The sequence below is a fragment of the Macaca nemestrina genome, chromosome 4 (assembly GCF_043159975.1).
Source record: "Macaca nemestrina isolate mMacNem1 chromosome 4, mMacNem.hap1, whole genome shotgun sequence".
Taxonomy (NCBI): Eukaryota; Metazoa; Chordata; class Mammalia; order Primates; family Cercopithecidae; genus Macaca; species Macaca nemestrina.
The window spans coordinates 68,983,379-68,998,094 of NC_092128.1; the positions used below are offsets into that span (position 1 = coordinate 68,983,379).

Genomic DNA, 14,716 nt, shown 5'->3' on the forward strand with positions numbered 1-14,716 from the left:
TATTTAGTGGCTTCTTGGTCTATATATTACCTCTTTTATAGTAGTTGTTAGTAGTCTGAATAAAAATTATTTTTCACATATATGCATAAAATATTCTCCTAAAACTTCCTCCAATACATCAATAACCCCCTTCTCTGTAGCCCCACACTTCACCTATCTATCCAACACACCATTCAGCTTCTAAACTTTCAACATACTCATGGATATTAGCTCTCACATACAAAGGCTCAGGTGGCCTAAACCCAGGTCACCTACCTTGGGCTCATCCTAACCCCTATAGATTCAGAAAATCTGAGACAGGTCTCAGTTAATTTAGGAAGTTTATTTTGCCAAGATTGAGGACACACACCAATGACAGAGTCTCAGGAAGTCCTGATGACATGTGTCCAAGGTAGTTGGAGTACAGTTTCCTTTTTTGCATTTTAGGGATACATGAGACATCAATCAAGTACATTTAAGAAATACATTGGTTTGGTCCAGAAAGGCGGGACAACTCAAAGCAGGAGCTTCCAGGCTATAGTTAAACTTTTAACATTTTCTGGTTGACAATTGGTTGAGTATGTCTAAAGACCTGGGATCAGTAGAAAGAAATGTTTGGGTTGCAATAAGAGGTTGTGGAGACCAAAGGTTTAAATTGCAGATGAAGCTTTTAGCTAGCAGGCTTCAGAGAGAACAGGCTGTAAAATGTTTCTTATCAGACTTAAAGTCTATGTTGATGTTAATGCCAGAGAGGTATAATGAGGCATGTCCGACCCCCACTTACCTTCATGGCCTGAAGCAGTCTTTCCGGTTAAATTTTAAGAGCCCTGAGTGAGGAGGAAGTCTGTTTAGATGGTTGGGGAGCCTTAGAATTATATTTTTGGTTTACATTCCCCCCTCTTCTGGACAAGATTTGCCAGAGGCAACTTCAAAGGCCAGCAATTTTTATTTTTATGAATAGCATTGCCACGGTGGCATGACTGCCTGCCCCGGGTCCATCTTGTCCTTCAGTGGGACTCCCTATAGCCAAGGGCCTTAAGAGTCAAAAGATTTACAGCCAATTAATTGTCCTAGGCCAGATAGGAATGAATGTGAACAGGCATTCATTATCTTTTAAAAGTATTATTTTAAGTAAAAAGCCAATGAACAAAACCAAAAGGCAAAATTATAATACTGACTTATTTCTAACTTCTATGTCTTGAGCCACTGTAAGCTTGGCTTTTATTACAGATACAGCAATTAGCTATATACAGACACAAGCATTGTTCTGAAAAAAGGAAAATATCCATATATAGATAGATTTATTTTCATAACTTATAACTGGATTATTGTACCCAGGAGGCTTTGTTACAGGGTATTTTTACCCTGTAAGTAAATATTTTACTTTAAAATATAAAATTTATTACTTTAATTCTATAGTAAGCAGAAAAATTATGGTTGAGGTGGATGCAAAGGTGACACATAATAGTGTAGAAGGCAGCTAAATTTGTCTTACCAGCGGTTTAGGCATTTTTCAACCCCTTCTTGATTTGGAGGGTTTGACTTTGACCTAATTTCATCCCTCAAAACCGGCCCTTACAATCTTACATGCCCACCTCTTCTGAGCCTGGAGAAAGGATGCTTTATGGTTTTAACAGCAGAACACTCTCACTGAAACAGATCCAGGCCCAGTGGGAGGTCAAATGAAGGAGATTCATATATATGGTTCCATGATTTTTATTTCTTTGAAAGTAAAACAAGGAGACATAAAATTTGTAATTTGACAATTATAAGAGTAATTTGCTTGTAAGAATGGAAAAAGGAACGTATTTCACTAGGTCACCCATTAAAAATATGAAGAAAAATTATAATCTTGTACTCTCTAAAGGATTATTGTAGCCAATAAATAATGATTTAATCTGCGCCCAGAAAAGTTAGGGCTGAAATTTAGTATTAAGTGTTATGCTTTTCCCTTGAAACAATTTCTCAAGCGGCTTTTTTTCTTTTTTAAGGGAGAAATTATAGCAAGACCAATTTGTGTGCAAAATAAGTTTCAGGCTTATTATATTTGGCCTGGTTATTTTGCATTGAATGCAGCAAGAATTGATTGGCCATATAGGCTTTGTTTAAGTTGGCCTTGCCTGAACTTTACCTAAAAATATGCTATTTTAGTTAAAGTCTTGGTAAAATAACCAATGTCTCCAAGTGTTCCAAAAGACTCTCATTGAACTTATGCAGATAACTATATTGTTATACAATTACAATCTGAATTTTAGAACTCAGAGAGAAAGGTAAATTTGCTTACAAAAACGTAGTTTGCCCAAATAACTTTTTTTTAAAATATTTTTTTGACTCTTCTTTAACCAGAGCAGCAACTTTTAAAGCAAGATGTTTGTTTGCCTTGGAAAAGCCATTTACAAACCAAAGAGCTCATGAGACCTGTCTGCTAGGCATTGTAGAATTTAGTAGCTCCTCATAATTAGAACTAGGAAAGAGGCTTTCTGTTCATTAGGCAGCAAGATTTTATGTAAACCATTTTTATTTTATTATGGAACACTCTTTTGGGAAACATGATTTCCATTAGCATAGGGGTAGTTTCATTTAATATTCCATAGCAAGGCAGTAAATGCCCCAAACAGAAATTCTCTAGTTCAGTCTTTGTCATTGAAAAATACTCACAGATTTTGCCATGAGCCCCAATAAAAGCTCCACATAAAGGGCTATGCAATGGAGGATTTGTCTCAACTAGCACTCCAGCTTTACCCTATATTTTGTGGGCTTAGGCAATTTACTAGTTCCTATTTAGCATGTGCAATTAACATTTCTTGAAAGAACAGATTTATATGCCTTCATTTTGTAGAATGAGACTGGGGAAACATCCCTCAGTTAGATGTAGTACCCATTTCCATAAGACTTTTAAGTAAAGGGATTATAATTACCTTACATAAGGCTTATCTAAACATCTTAAATTTCATAATGCTATTAACCTGTATGTTATTATTTTCTGGTCCCAGGATTGTTTTTTAAATCTCCAGACTATTTTATCTTTTCTGGTGAAAAACAAAGGATTTAGTTTCTTAGCAGGGAGTTGCATTTATAAGACCCATGAGGGACAGTAATTATAAGGCTCCTTAAACAGTCCTATGATTCCTGTGGGAGGGCACCTATGTAAAAAGGGGCCTGCTTAACCCCCACATTTACCATGATCTGGGTAATGGGCATATTTGATGGGAGGGTATCCCAGTTATAAAGTTAGTCCAACATGGCTTGCATATGAAGCATATTAACTACTTCATCTGGGGTGCTTTACTTGGTATTTATAGGGAGAGTTGGGTAGTCCTCTTTTCAGAGAAAACGGACCTTACAGTGACATTTATGTGACCCACTAGGGTGATTCAGTTTTCAGGAATAACGCCCTGTGCATTCGGATCACATATACTCATCAGTGATTGTTCAGTAATGAGCAGTGGATTCTGTATTCATCCAAACAAGGTCTTAAATTCCATAGCATTTGAAATTAAATGGTTATTTACATAACTTTAAAGTGGTTTATCTCCTTAAAGTGGTTATTTTACAATCCACTATAGCAAAGTTTTTTTTTAAAGAAGCTGAATGATGCCAATCTATAAAATGGAACAATTACTTTACATTATATCCTTTGGTTTTTAAATAGTTACTTGGTTTTATCCTTCCCACATATTGACTATTTTCTTGGTAACTACAGAGCTCAAAGTTAACTTTTGTTTCCCTGGCTTTAAAAAAAAATCATGTAGTTTTATTTGTATAATTTACTTTATTATAAAGCAACTCTTAAATAGTTTCTTATCCCCAAAAAACTTACATTTTTTGAAAATCGACATCCTTGTGTTTTATAGAATTTTACCAAAAGCATATTTTATGCTTCTACTATTTTAATTCTTTAGTAACTCAAATTTACAGTGGAAAAACCACTGCAAGTGTTTAACATGACTTTATGATTTTAAATTACTGGAGAGTTTGACAGTAGATTTACCAAATTAATTTTGCCAAAGATTGCCAACGTCATGTGAATTAAAAGGCACCTGGGCTAGCTTCTACCTATCTGATAAGCACTTACATTTTTTAAGTTATTCTATTAGAGTTCTTTCATGTAGTTTGGCAGTGAAATATCACTTCCACATGACACATAAAAACAGAGATATAACAGGCATGCAGAGTGTAAGGAATGTCCAAAAGATACTTTATTTGCCTGTTTTCAAAAGATTTTTCTCCCTTACTTTAGGTAATTAGTAAAAGTTACAGGAGCTGGGTCAAAGCTTTTTGAAAAGAGAAAGAGTGGCACTTTTAAGATATCAAGCTGAAGAATATTAGAGGCAGATTTTAGAATTTAAAAAGTTTAAAACTTCTTGCATTAAAATAAGTTGATATTTGTAATAAAATCTTGTTTTAACCAATTATTTAGTTTAGTATTAGTGCATTTTTAAATATCAGAAATACATCTCTAGAAAGACTATTATAATTTCATTTTTAATCATAGCCAACTGAATTATATAACCCCTTTAAAATTTCCTTTTTTATTAACCTTACTATGACTTATATAGACCATTCACAACATGCTTAGGATTTCTGTTTTGACCTAAATATACCTTTTTCTTGAACAACCTAGTCATTTTATTTTAGGGTAAAAAGTCACCACATAACATTCTTTCTTACATAAAATTACTCTCCTTTTACCTTCTTTACCAAAAATACCTCTTTATAGTTTAAACTTTATATTTTATTTCCTGATTCCTTTACCTTGCTTTACATATAACCTTTAAATAAGATTTGAATTAGACAAAGATATTTACCTTTTAATAAGAACATTTTCAAATTTTAAAAACGTTTTAAATTGGAAAATACCCAAATACCTACAATCAATTAATAACCTTAGATCCTAAATCATGAAAAGTTTGATTACATGTATTTAGTCAATTACATTTACCTGATTCAATTATTTAATAGTTTACCTAGTTTTATTTATATAAAACTGTGATAGCCAATATTTAAAGTTATTTTCCTATTAAACATTTTTATGGCTGTGAATTTCAGGTATTTTACTTAAGTAAAAAAACTTATGGTTAAATGTAGGGGTATTTATTCCAGTATCTCAGGATTTGGCTGTTTTCATGAAGCAAACAATATTTTATAAGCATACACAAGCAAAAATCATTCTGCCTTGGGCTGGGTTTTATATTTTTATAATCCTTATGGCAAATCTTATAGTATTCTGCAGGAATAAACAGGAAATCATTTGATTAAAAAAATGCTAACTAAATGTTAACAATTATTAAGACATTGCTAATATTATTTTAGCAATAATTTTTGAGCCATCTTATTTATTAAAGAATTAAGTCATGTGAACTTGAAAAAGCATTTGACTAGTCTTTTGTTAAGCATTTTTATTTTTTAAGACAATTAGAGATCTTTTATATATTTTTAGTAATGAAACTGTGTACACAACACATAAATACATAGATGTATTTCGGCATGCTGATAGAAGTACCTTTTATAAATTAATAAAGACCACATTTTTTTCCTTAGACTTTCAAATTCTTGATAACCATTTTCACAACCCTAGGCAGTTGTCAGCTAAATAATCTTAAATTTGCATATTAAAGGAAACGACTCAGGTGAAAATCAAGTAGCAAAATTTATATCATAAGTTACAGAGGGAAAAAGTCTGGTGGTGTTAGAGATGATTTTTATTGTTTTTAGCCAAATTAAACATAAAATTATAGAAATCAATCACAGGATTGTATAAGGAGACTAATTTTATTTAGATAGGGACTACCTATCTTTTAAATGGATCTCTGAGCTCTGCGCAGAGCCCACACTGAATCCTGGGTTTCCAAAAAGGGAAAATTACTTTGAAGTTAGACCACATGATACTTTTACAGTGGACTTAATTTTTTTTCTTTTAACAGAGATGTTTCTAAGTGTCTAAACTGCACTCTTCCTTAAAAATCCCCAGAGTAGCCTCTGTTGCAATAGATATTAATGAAGAAAACAGAATTGAAATACAAACATAGACACATACACATATACACACACATATCTTGGATGTAAGCTTTAATTAAGCTGACTTATAACCATTGGGCTTCTTTTACATATATATATATGTAGATATAGATATAGACATCTATCTATCTATATTAATCAAGTCTTGAATAGAGTTTTCAAGCCCAATGGGAAAAAGACCAAAACAGCAACAAAAACAGAAACAAATAACACCACCAAAAAAAAAAAAAAAAAAAAAAAAACTGTTCAGCAAAACAAATAATCACACAACTTTAATGATTACTGAACACTCTAATGGTAAGGAGAAATTAAGACCGACTGGTGGTTAGCCAACATTAGCCAAGACAAACCCCAGTTCACTTACTTACCTAGGGATGGGTTTCAGGCTGTAGACTGCTCTTTACCATCATAGAAGCATGAAAACAAAACAAAACAAAACTCCTCTTCCTTGTTGGAAGTGAGCGTAAACTCCATAAAGAGGTTATTTGCCTTACAAACTCATGGAAGCAGGAAAACTTGGCTTCCTTGTTGGAAGCAAGTAAAACTCCAAAAAAAAAAAAAGAGGAGCTACACAATAAAATAATCTTTAGACTGCTACCAAATTTCTGGAGATCACGGATTCTCTCGAGGGGGTGCTCTCAGACCTCAGCAAATTGTAGTATTGGTTTGAGCCATAAAGTTAGCTCATGCTGGTACCAGTACCAATAGGAGATTCGTAAAAGGTCAGGGGCATCTTCACTCAGAATCCCTCTGTGGTTACCAAATGTAGACCCAGAAAATCTGAGACAGGTCTTATTAATTTAGGAAGTTTATTTTGCCAAGGTTGAGGACATTCCATGACACAGTCTCAGGAAGTCCTGATGACATATGCCCAAAGTGGTTGGGGTGCAGCTTGCTTTTATACATTTTAGGGAGACATGACACATCAAGTACATTTAAGAAATACATTGGTTTGGTCCAGAAAGGTGGGACAACTCAAAGAGGGGGCTTCCAGGCTATAGGTAAATTTAAAAGTTTTCTGGTTGACAATTGGTTATATCTAAAGACCTGGGATCAGTAGAAAGAAATGTTTGTGTTGCAATAAGAGGCTATGGAGAACAGTTTTATTATGCTGGTGAAGCTTTTAGCTAGCAGGCTTCAGAGAGAACAGGCTGTAAAATGTTTCTTATCAGACTTAAAGTCTGTGTTGATGTTAATGCCAGAGAGTTATAATGAGGCATGTCTGACCCCTACTTCCCTTCATGGCTTGAACTAGTCTTTCCAGTTAAATTTTAAGAGCCCTGAGTGAGGAGGAAGTCCATTTAGATGGTTGGGGGGCCTTAGAATTTTATTTTTGGTTTACACCCCTAATTCTCAGGCCATACCATTCTGACAAAAAGCTAATTCGGGACATGTCCCTTCCTTATACAAAGAAAAACCTCTTCTTCTTCTTGGGTCTTCTAGGATACTTCCAGCTGTGAATTCCCATCTTCAGTTTACTGACCAAGCCGCTCTACATGGCATCATGTGGGTCCATCCTAAAAACTCTGGACCCAGCTTCTCCCTTTAACTCCCATTTCAAAAAAACTGAAAAATGCTCTTTTAATGGCCCCAGCACTGGGACTACTCAACCCCAACAAGCACTTTACTCTGTATGTTTATTCTGACCAAGGCCTTGCTCTTGGGCTACTCTGTCTGACATACGGCAATGCCCAACAAGCCACTACCTACCTCTCCACACAACTGGACTCTGTCCTCCAAGGTTAGCCTGTTTAAGGATTTTGGATGTGGCCATGCTGCTGGCTTCAGAAGCACAAAAACTAAGCATCTGCTAACACATTACTGTTGCATCTTCTCGTAACCTACAGGAACACATGAGCCATTGCTCCCTCCTTTCCCTACTGCCATCCTGCCTACAGCCTACTGCCATCCTGCCTACAGCAAATACATGCCTTACTCATAATCAACCTTTAGTCACCTTCCAAAGATTCAAAGCTCTCAACCTGGCCACCCTCCTTCCTATGAGTACCTCCAACTCCGAACTCTCTCACTCCTACTTGGACCTTTTAGATTCCCTTCCTTCACCTTTCCAGCATATAGCAGAAACCCCTAACCTGGGACACCTACCTGGTTTATTAATGGAAGTGGTTTTAAGGAACCACATCCTGCAGTGGACTACACCACCACTGATAAAAAATGGATTCTTGGAGTCCAACCTCCTCCCATCCCATACCACCTCCCAATAAGTGGAACTAGTTGCCCTAATCAGGGCCCTCACCCTAGCAAAAGGAAAGAGGGTTGATATGTACACTGACTCTAAGTTTGCATACTATATCCTATGTTCTCATGTCCTAATCTGGCAGGAAAGAGGTTTTCTGACCACCAAAGAAACCCCCAAAGTAAATGGCAGGTTAATACGTAAGCTGCTGGAGGCAGCTAAACTACCACTAGAGATTGCCATTATCCATTACAAAGAACATTAAAAGGCTACAAACACTATTGCTAAGAGGAACACCTTGGTGGATTCAGTAGCCTAGCAGGCAGCTCTTATAATCCCTGACTACTATCCATTTTTTCCCAGCATACACCCTGTATATACCCAGGAGGAACAAACCTCACTCGCCCAGGCTGGCACCATTCAGGAAGGGGAATGGTTCTACCTCAATAACAAAATTCTCCTGCCTAAGTCCCAGGAACCCTCTGTTCTTTCATATGTACACAACCATTTCTATGCCACTTACTGCCTGCTACTCCAGCTCTTAAAAACTTAAATACATTTTCCCATCATGGCTGCCAATCTCAAAGGTATTACTAAGGCCTGTTCCATTTGCACTCAAACTTCCCCTGAGGGAACCATGAGGCCCCTCCTTTCACCACTCACCAGGCCCAAGTACACCTGTCAGAACAGGACTGGCCAATCAACTTCACCCACATGCCCCCTGTAAAACTGGTCCAGTATCTTCTGACAATAGTAGATACATCCTTTGTATAAACAAAATCTTCTCCTACTACCACCAAAGAGGCACACACTGTCTCTTCTATTCTCTTCACTCATTAGTCCCCAGTTTGAACTCCCCTCTTCCATCCAGCCAGATGATAGGCCAGCATTTGTTTCATAGGTTAACCAACAGCTGGCAGAGGCTCTAAACATCAAATGGGTCTTCCATATCCCTTACCACCTCCAATCTTCAGGTAAAGTTGTACTGGCCAATGCCCTCTTAAAGCAACAACTGACCAAACTCTCCCTAGAGGTTAAGATGGCCTGGACTTCACTTCTCCCATTGATCCTCATGTATTTACAAGCCATTCCCTGCAAGCCCCTCAGCCTAAGCCCATTTGAACTCATGTACAGGCACCCCTTTATCCTCCAGAATCTCTCTCTATTCCCCTCCTGTCTATATGGGGTACTTGGCCAGCATTACACTTTATTAAACATCTAATAAAACAGTACACTAATGCTTACTTGCCCAAGCCTGAAGGCTGATCTTCTGAATACTCCTCCCAGTCCCTGCAACCTGGAGACTGGGTCTGGATTGCAGACTCCTCCTCCCTCTCCAACCTGAGTAAATGTGTCCTCACCAAGTTATCCTAGCTATTCTCACTGTGGCAAAGCTAGCAACTTTTCCACAATGGATACACCATTCCAAACTAAACAGAGCATCAGACCCACATCCAAAAATTTCCTTACCCCAAAGATATTCTTCCTCCCTCAAATCACTGCACTTAACAAGAATTCCAGAGGTTGCCAGCCCTAAAGGTTCTGGCCCATAACACTTTCCATCTCCAATTTTAAATCTTTCATTCTGTACCTTGTTTCAGATCTTTCCTGGTATCCCTTTCCCATGTCCCTAAACAGTCCACTTCAATTTCTCACACTAATCCAGGAGTTATGATTGCAAGTCACCTTCCAAAATTTCACTCCTACTCAAATCTTCCTTTTCTCCTTTTGTCTTCTTTGTTTTTGAGATGCTCTAAGTCCCTACCCCCAACCTTTGATAGTTGGGCACCCTTTGCCAACCTAATGCACTACCTCCTTAACCAAGCCCAGTCGCCCCTCTCCTCTAGTTGCTGAATATGCCTATCCACACAAACCCAACAGTTTCCTGCCATCCCCACAGACTTATGCAACTGGACCCGGTCTAGCATGACCCTATACCTCATTTATAAGGCTGTTCCATTTTCAGAAACTTTATATATCTTCAGTCATCTAAACACCTTCCCACCACAGACATTTTGTTCTTTTCAAAACTACAGATGCAGGGTTGTTACCCTCCTATGACTCCTTACTCCTGGTCTATCCCTAATACAGGCAAATTTCCCCAGACCACCCATTGGAAGTCTCATTTCCACCCAGACATCACTCATAGCTCAGGTCCTCCTCTGCTTTTGCAGATCTTTCTCCAACCCCAACCATGGGACTCTGGTGGGCAGTCTACCTCCATCCCTGTACAACTCTATCCTCACTTTCAACCCATCTCAGGATCATCAAATCACCAAATAAATCACTGAACAGGCTCTTCCTCAGCCTTCAAAAATCTACTGTGATTTTTCTGCCCCCCTTCCATCTCAGCACCCACTTCTTCTATCTCCTCCCCACCTCTCTGTATAAGCGACACTCACATGTACTCAGAACTCCATTGGAGGGAATGCAATAACTCCTCTCTCTCATGCTTCCTCTTGCCTAACCCTTATTCCAACTCACAGTGACTTAGTGAACAAAATCCATTATTTCCTTTTTTTACAAAATCACACTTCCTTCACTGCTTCCCCCCACTAACATACCTTATCAGCCACTCACCAGAGCTGTCCTTGAAGATAACTTTTCAATATGGGAGAATAAGAACAATGTCCAAGAGGGTGTAAGGAAAATGGCTGTGCTTCAGTCAGGAGTAGACTGAGGCAGATATCTGGTACAGCATGTCACAGCAGGTTTGGAGTGCAGGCGCACAAACCCCTGCACTATGTAATCACATTTATGTAGCCATTTAATGTAACCTGTTTGTGTGAGCTCATATCTGGCTTTGAGCCTCTTTTGTCTGTGAGATATATACCTGCACTGCTGACTCTGTAGGAGAGAGACAGAATAAAGCCATGTTCCAACTGCTTACAGTCCCTCTAGTGTTCTTTCAGCTACCTGCCACCCATCAACCAGCTCCCCTCAGGCCCCAGCTCCAGTTGGAACCTGACAATTGGTGTAGTTATCAGGATACAGAACTGTGCTGCTAGGATGGGCTCTGAAGAAAACATAGGTGGTGGTGGATGGGTCCCCTCTGAGTATGGAGAAGGCACTGAAGCACCTGGAAGCACAGAGCACTGAGAAGGAGCATGCCTTTGCCAGCAGAGTTGGATGGGCATTTTTGACTGCACTACAGGAAGTGCACACTCAGTCCCTGTGGGATGCAGCACAGGTAAGAGATTTTCAGGTACAAGCAGAATACCTGGAGACCCAGATACACAGCGTGGAATGCAAATTAGGGACTGCTGTCCTCACTCCATGTGGGATGCCACATACATGAGGTGACTACTGCCATGGCAGCCCTAGGGGAAGCAGAGGGCCATTGGTGGGACTGGGGATATGTGCCATAAAAAAGGGAAAGGCATGCTTTTTGCAGGGGGCCACCTCGTGGGACAAGAAGGGCTCCCAGCAGGTTACCCACATGCAGATGTGAACTGATTTGATTTTGGCTGGGGTTGCCAGAGGGAAAATTGATAGACAAGCCAATGAAGTGCTGTTAACTTTGTGGAGGCAATTGTTCCCGAAGCAGCAATTCCAGAAAATGCTCAAAGGAGGGCAGGACGATGCTGCTCCACCCAGTCCTGCCCAGCTGCTCCAGCTCAAGGACTACTTGCAGACAGGTGGCAGTATAGAGCTATTTGGTTTGATTAGGGAGCTGGCCAAGGTGCCCGCCTTGTGGGGACACCAGTTGACTGAAGGTTACATGTGGAATTGGCAATTCACTGGTGAGTCCTAGACCTACTAGCCGCTGAGAAAGGGGGCACGGCACATGTATATATCTCTGAGAAGAATGCTGTTTTTATGTTAATGAATCTGCCATTGTTCATGACACAGCCCGCAGGCTCTTTGATAGGGCCACAGAAATCCAATGTCAAGCCACAAACTCCTAGTGGCAAGGGTCATCCCTTCTAAAATGGATGCTGTGGGTTGCCCTTTTCTTTGGGCCCCTAACCTTTTTCCTTCTGTTACTAACAATTGGCCAGTGCATACTTAACATTATATCTCACTTCATCTCCCAAGGCTGAACTCTCTTATCCAGGCAACTACCCAGAAACATATTGATACCGTCCTCCTCCTCCAAGTCCATTGTCAGTGCCTTCAGGAAAGTGACTCTGAAGTCGGACACTTACCACTTCCAAACCTGAATCCTGATTACAATACCAATACCCTTATTTGGAAGGAAGCAGCCATGTCCCCTTCCTTTTATACCAAAGTAAAGGACAGGAATGTTAGCCCAAGCTTCGCCATCTTGTAGACCCCCACCATTTTACATACCCTGGATGGAGTGAAAAATTCCACTGGGGCCTGGGCCATGAGAAACATCCTGTTGGGCAGGTCTCAGGCCTAATGGCTTGACCACTGGAAATTTCTCCCTTGTCAGTAGCTACCCACACCACCCCATCCTGTTTTGCAACACTCCCCTACTCCCATCCGGACCTATAACTGCCCTCGTCTATAAGCTGGGCTTGGGCTCTGGCACTCACTGGTGTCCCCCTCTGCAGGTATCTTCCTCCAACAAACCTGTGTAGCTGTGGACTGTGGCTCCCACCCCTTGTCTCTGTCTCTTTTTCATCCTAACAATTATAAGCCTATAAGTCTTCATTCCTGTGGCTTTAATGTAATAATGAAATTCAGATGTAGTGAGTACTAGAACTCAGTTCCTCCATTTCAAGATTTTTGGCTATTCTAGTCTTTTTACATTTCTGTATGTTTTACAGACCATCTTGTCCATTTTTACAAAAAAACAAGCAAGCTAGGATTTTGATATGGATTGTACTAAATCTACACCCCAATTTGAGGAGAGTTAGATTTAATAATATGGTGCCTTACAATACATGAGTGTGATATATATCTGTATTTATTTAGGTCTTCTGTAATTTCTCTCAGCAATGTTTCCCACTTTGCGGTATAAAAGAAGACAGACATTTGGCAGACAAGTAGACATTTGCTAAATGTCTAATTATATTATGGTTTTAGAAACTATTTTAAATAATATTGTAGTTTTATTACATTTTCCAATTATTCACTGTTACTATATAGAAAAACAATAGATTTTTATATTTGTTTGGTATTTTAAGACTGCTAAATTCACCTAGTAATTATGATTTTTTTGGTAAATTATTTAGGATAGTCTACACAGACAATTATATCATCTACATTTTTCTTGTTATCTATTGCAACTTAATTCTCTGTCAGCTAACCAGTCAAGCACGAAAGCCATCCTGTGTCTATTCTTTTAGAGAGTAGAGATAGTCATTTTTAGTATTTAGTTCATTCGTTTTCTTTGCAAACTCTGCTCTCTGATGACCTTAGAAGAAAAAACAAGGTTTTTTTTAGTTGGCTTAGTCTCATTATTAGGGTAGGAAAAATTCTCATTTGAAAATTTCTCCAGCCTAAGAGGAAGCAGAAATCCTATTTATATTGTGGTTCTTTGTAATTATAAAATCAATTTTATGTTTATTATTTAAAAAGTTTGTACAAATACAAAGAATAATTAATTTTATACTCATGGTCCCGCCATCAAAAATTTAAAAAATAAATCCTCATTATGCCATAATTTTTGTAAGATTAAAGCATTTTAAATAAAATCAAAGAACCACAAACCTGTCCTCACTCCACCCTCCCTTTGTCCTCTTATTCCAAGAGATTTCATTGCCATAAATTTACTGTGTATTCACCTCACACTTTAACCACAGGTATAAAACAATGAAAACGAATATTACTTCTAAAATTCCACTAAATAGTATCACAGTGTGCAAATCACTCTATGTTTTCAAAAATACTTTTCAAGATTTATGTTCATATATAGATCTAATTAATTCATTTTAACATATATTATACTCTATGATAAATACATTTTAATTTATCAATTATATATGATACACATTTAGATAATTTCCTTTCTTTCCTTTCTTGGAGCTACAATATGCAACATTTTATGAATTTTCTGAAACACATGTATTAGAATTTCTTCAGGGTCCATACCAGTCTAATAGGAATTTTCTGTGATAATGGTACTGTTCTATGATCTGTGCTGCTCAATATGGTCTCTATTAGGAACAGGTGGTTTCTGAGCACTTGAAATATGGCTAGTGAGATTGAAGAACTACATTTTTAATTCTATTAATTTTAAATAAACAATTTAAATAGCTACATGTGGCTACTGTCTACTGTATTTAGAGAGTACAGGTCTATTCCAAGGAACAGAATTATTAGATAATCACGTATGCATATTTAAGCATTACTAGCTAATGTAGAATTGCTCTCCAGAGTAGACTCCAATGTCTTGTTTTCAACTAGCTATAACATGCAATGATCTATTGCCCCATCTCCTTGGCTATATACTTAGTTTTATTAGTTTATACATTTTTTAGATAATTTTATGAGTATAAAAGAGTATCTCATTAACGGTTGATTTGTAATTCCCTGTGTGGTGCTGTAATACTTATACATCTATCAAGGACTCTTATTTCCTCCCTTTGAAATTATCTACTTATTTTTCCT

The 14,716-nt window shown here is 38.0% G+C and overlaps 1 long non-coding RNA gene across 3 annotated transcripts in view; it reads right to left on the reverse strand.

The window, feature by feature from the left end:
• LOC105475461 (uncharacterized) overlaps nt 1-14,716 on the reverse strand; it is a 143,351-nt gene that overhangs the window by 24,946 nt on the left and 103,689 nt on the right. The window lies entirely within an intron of this gene.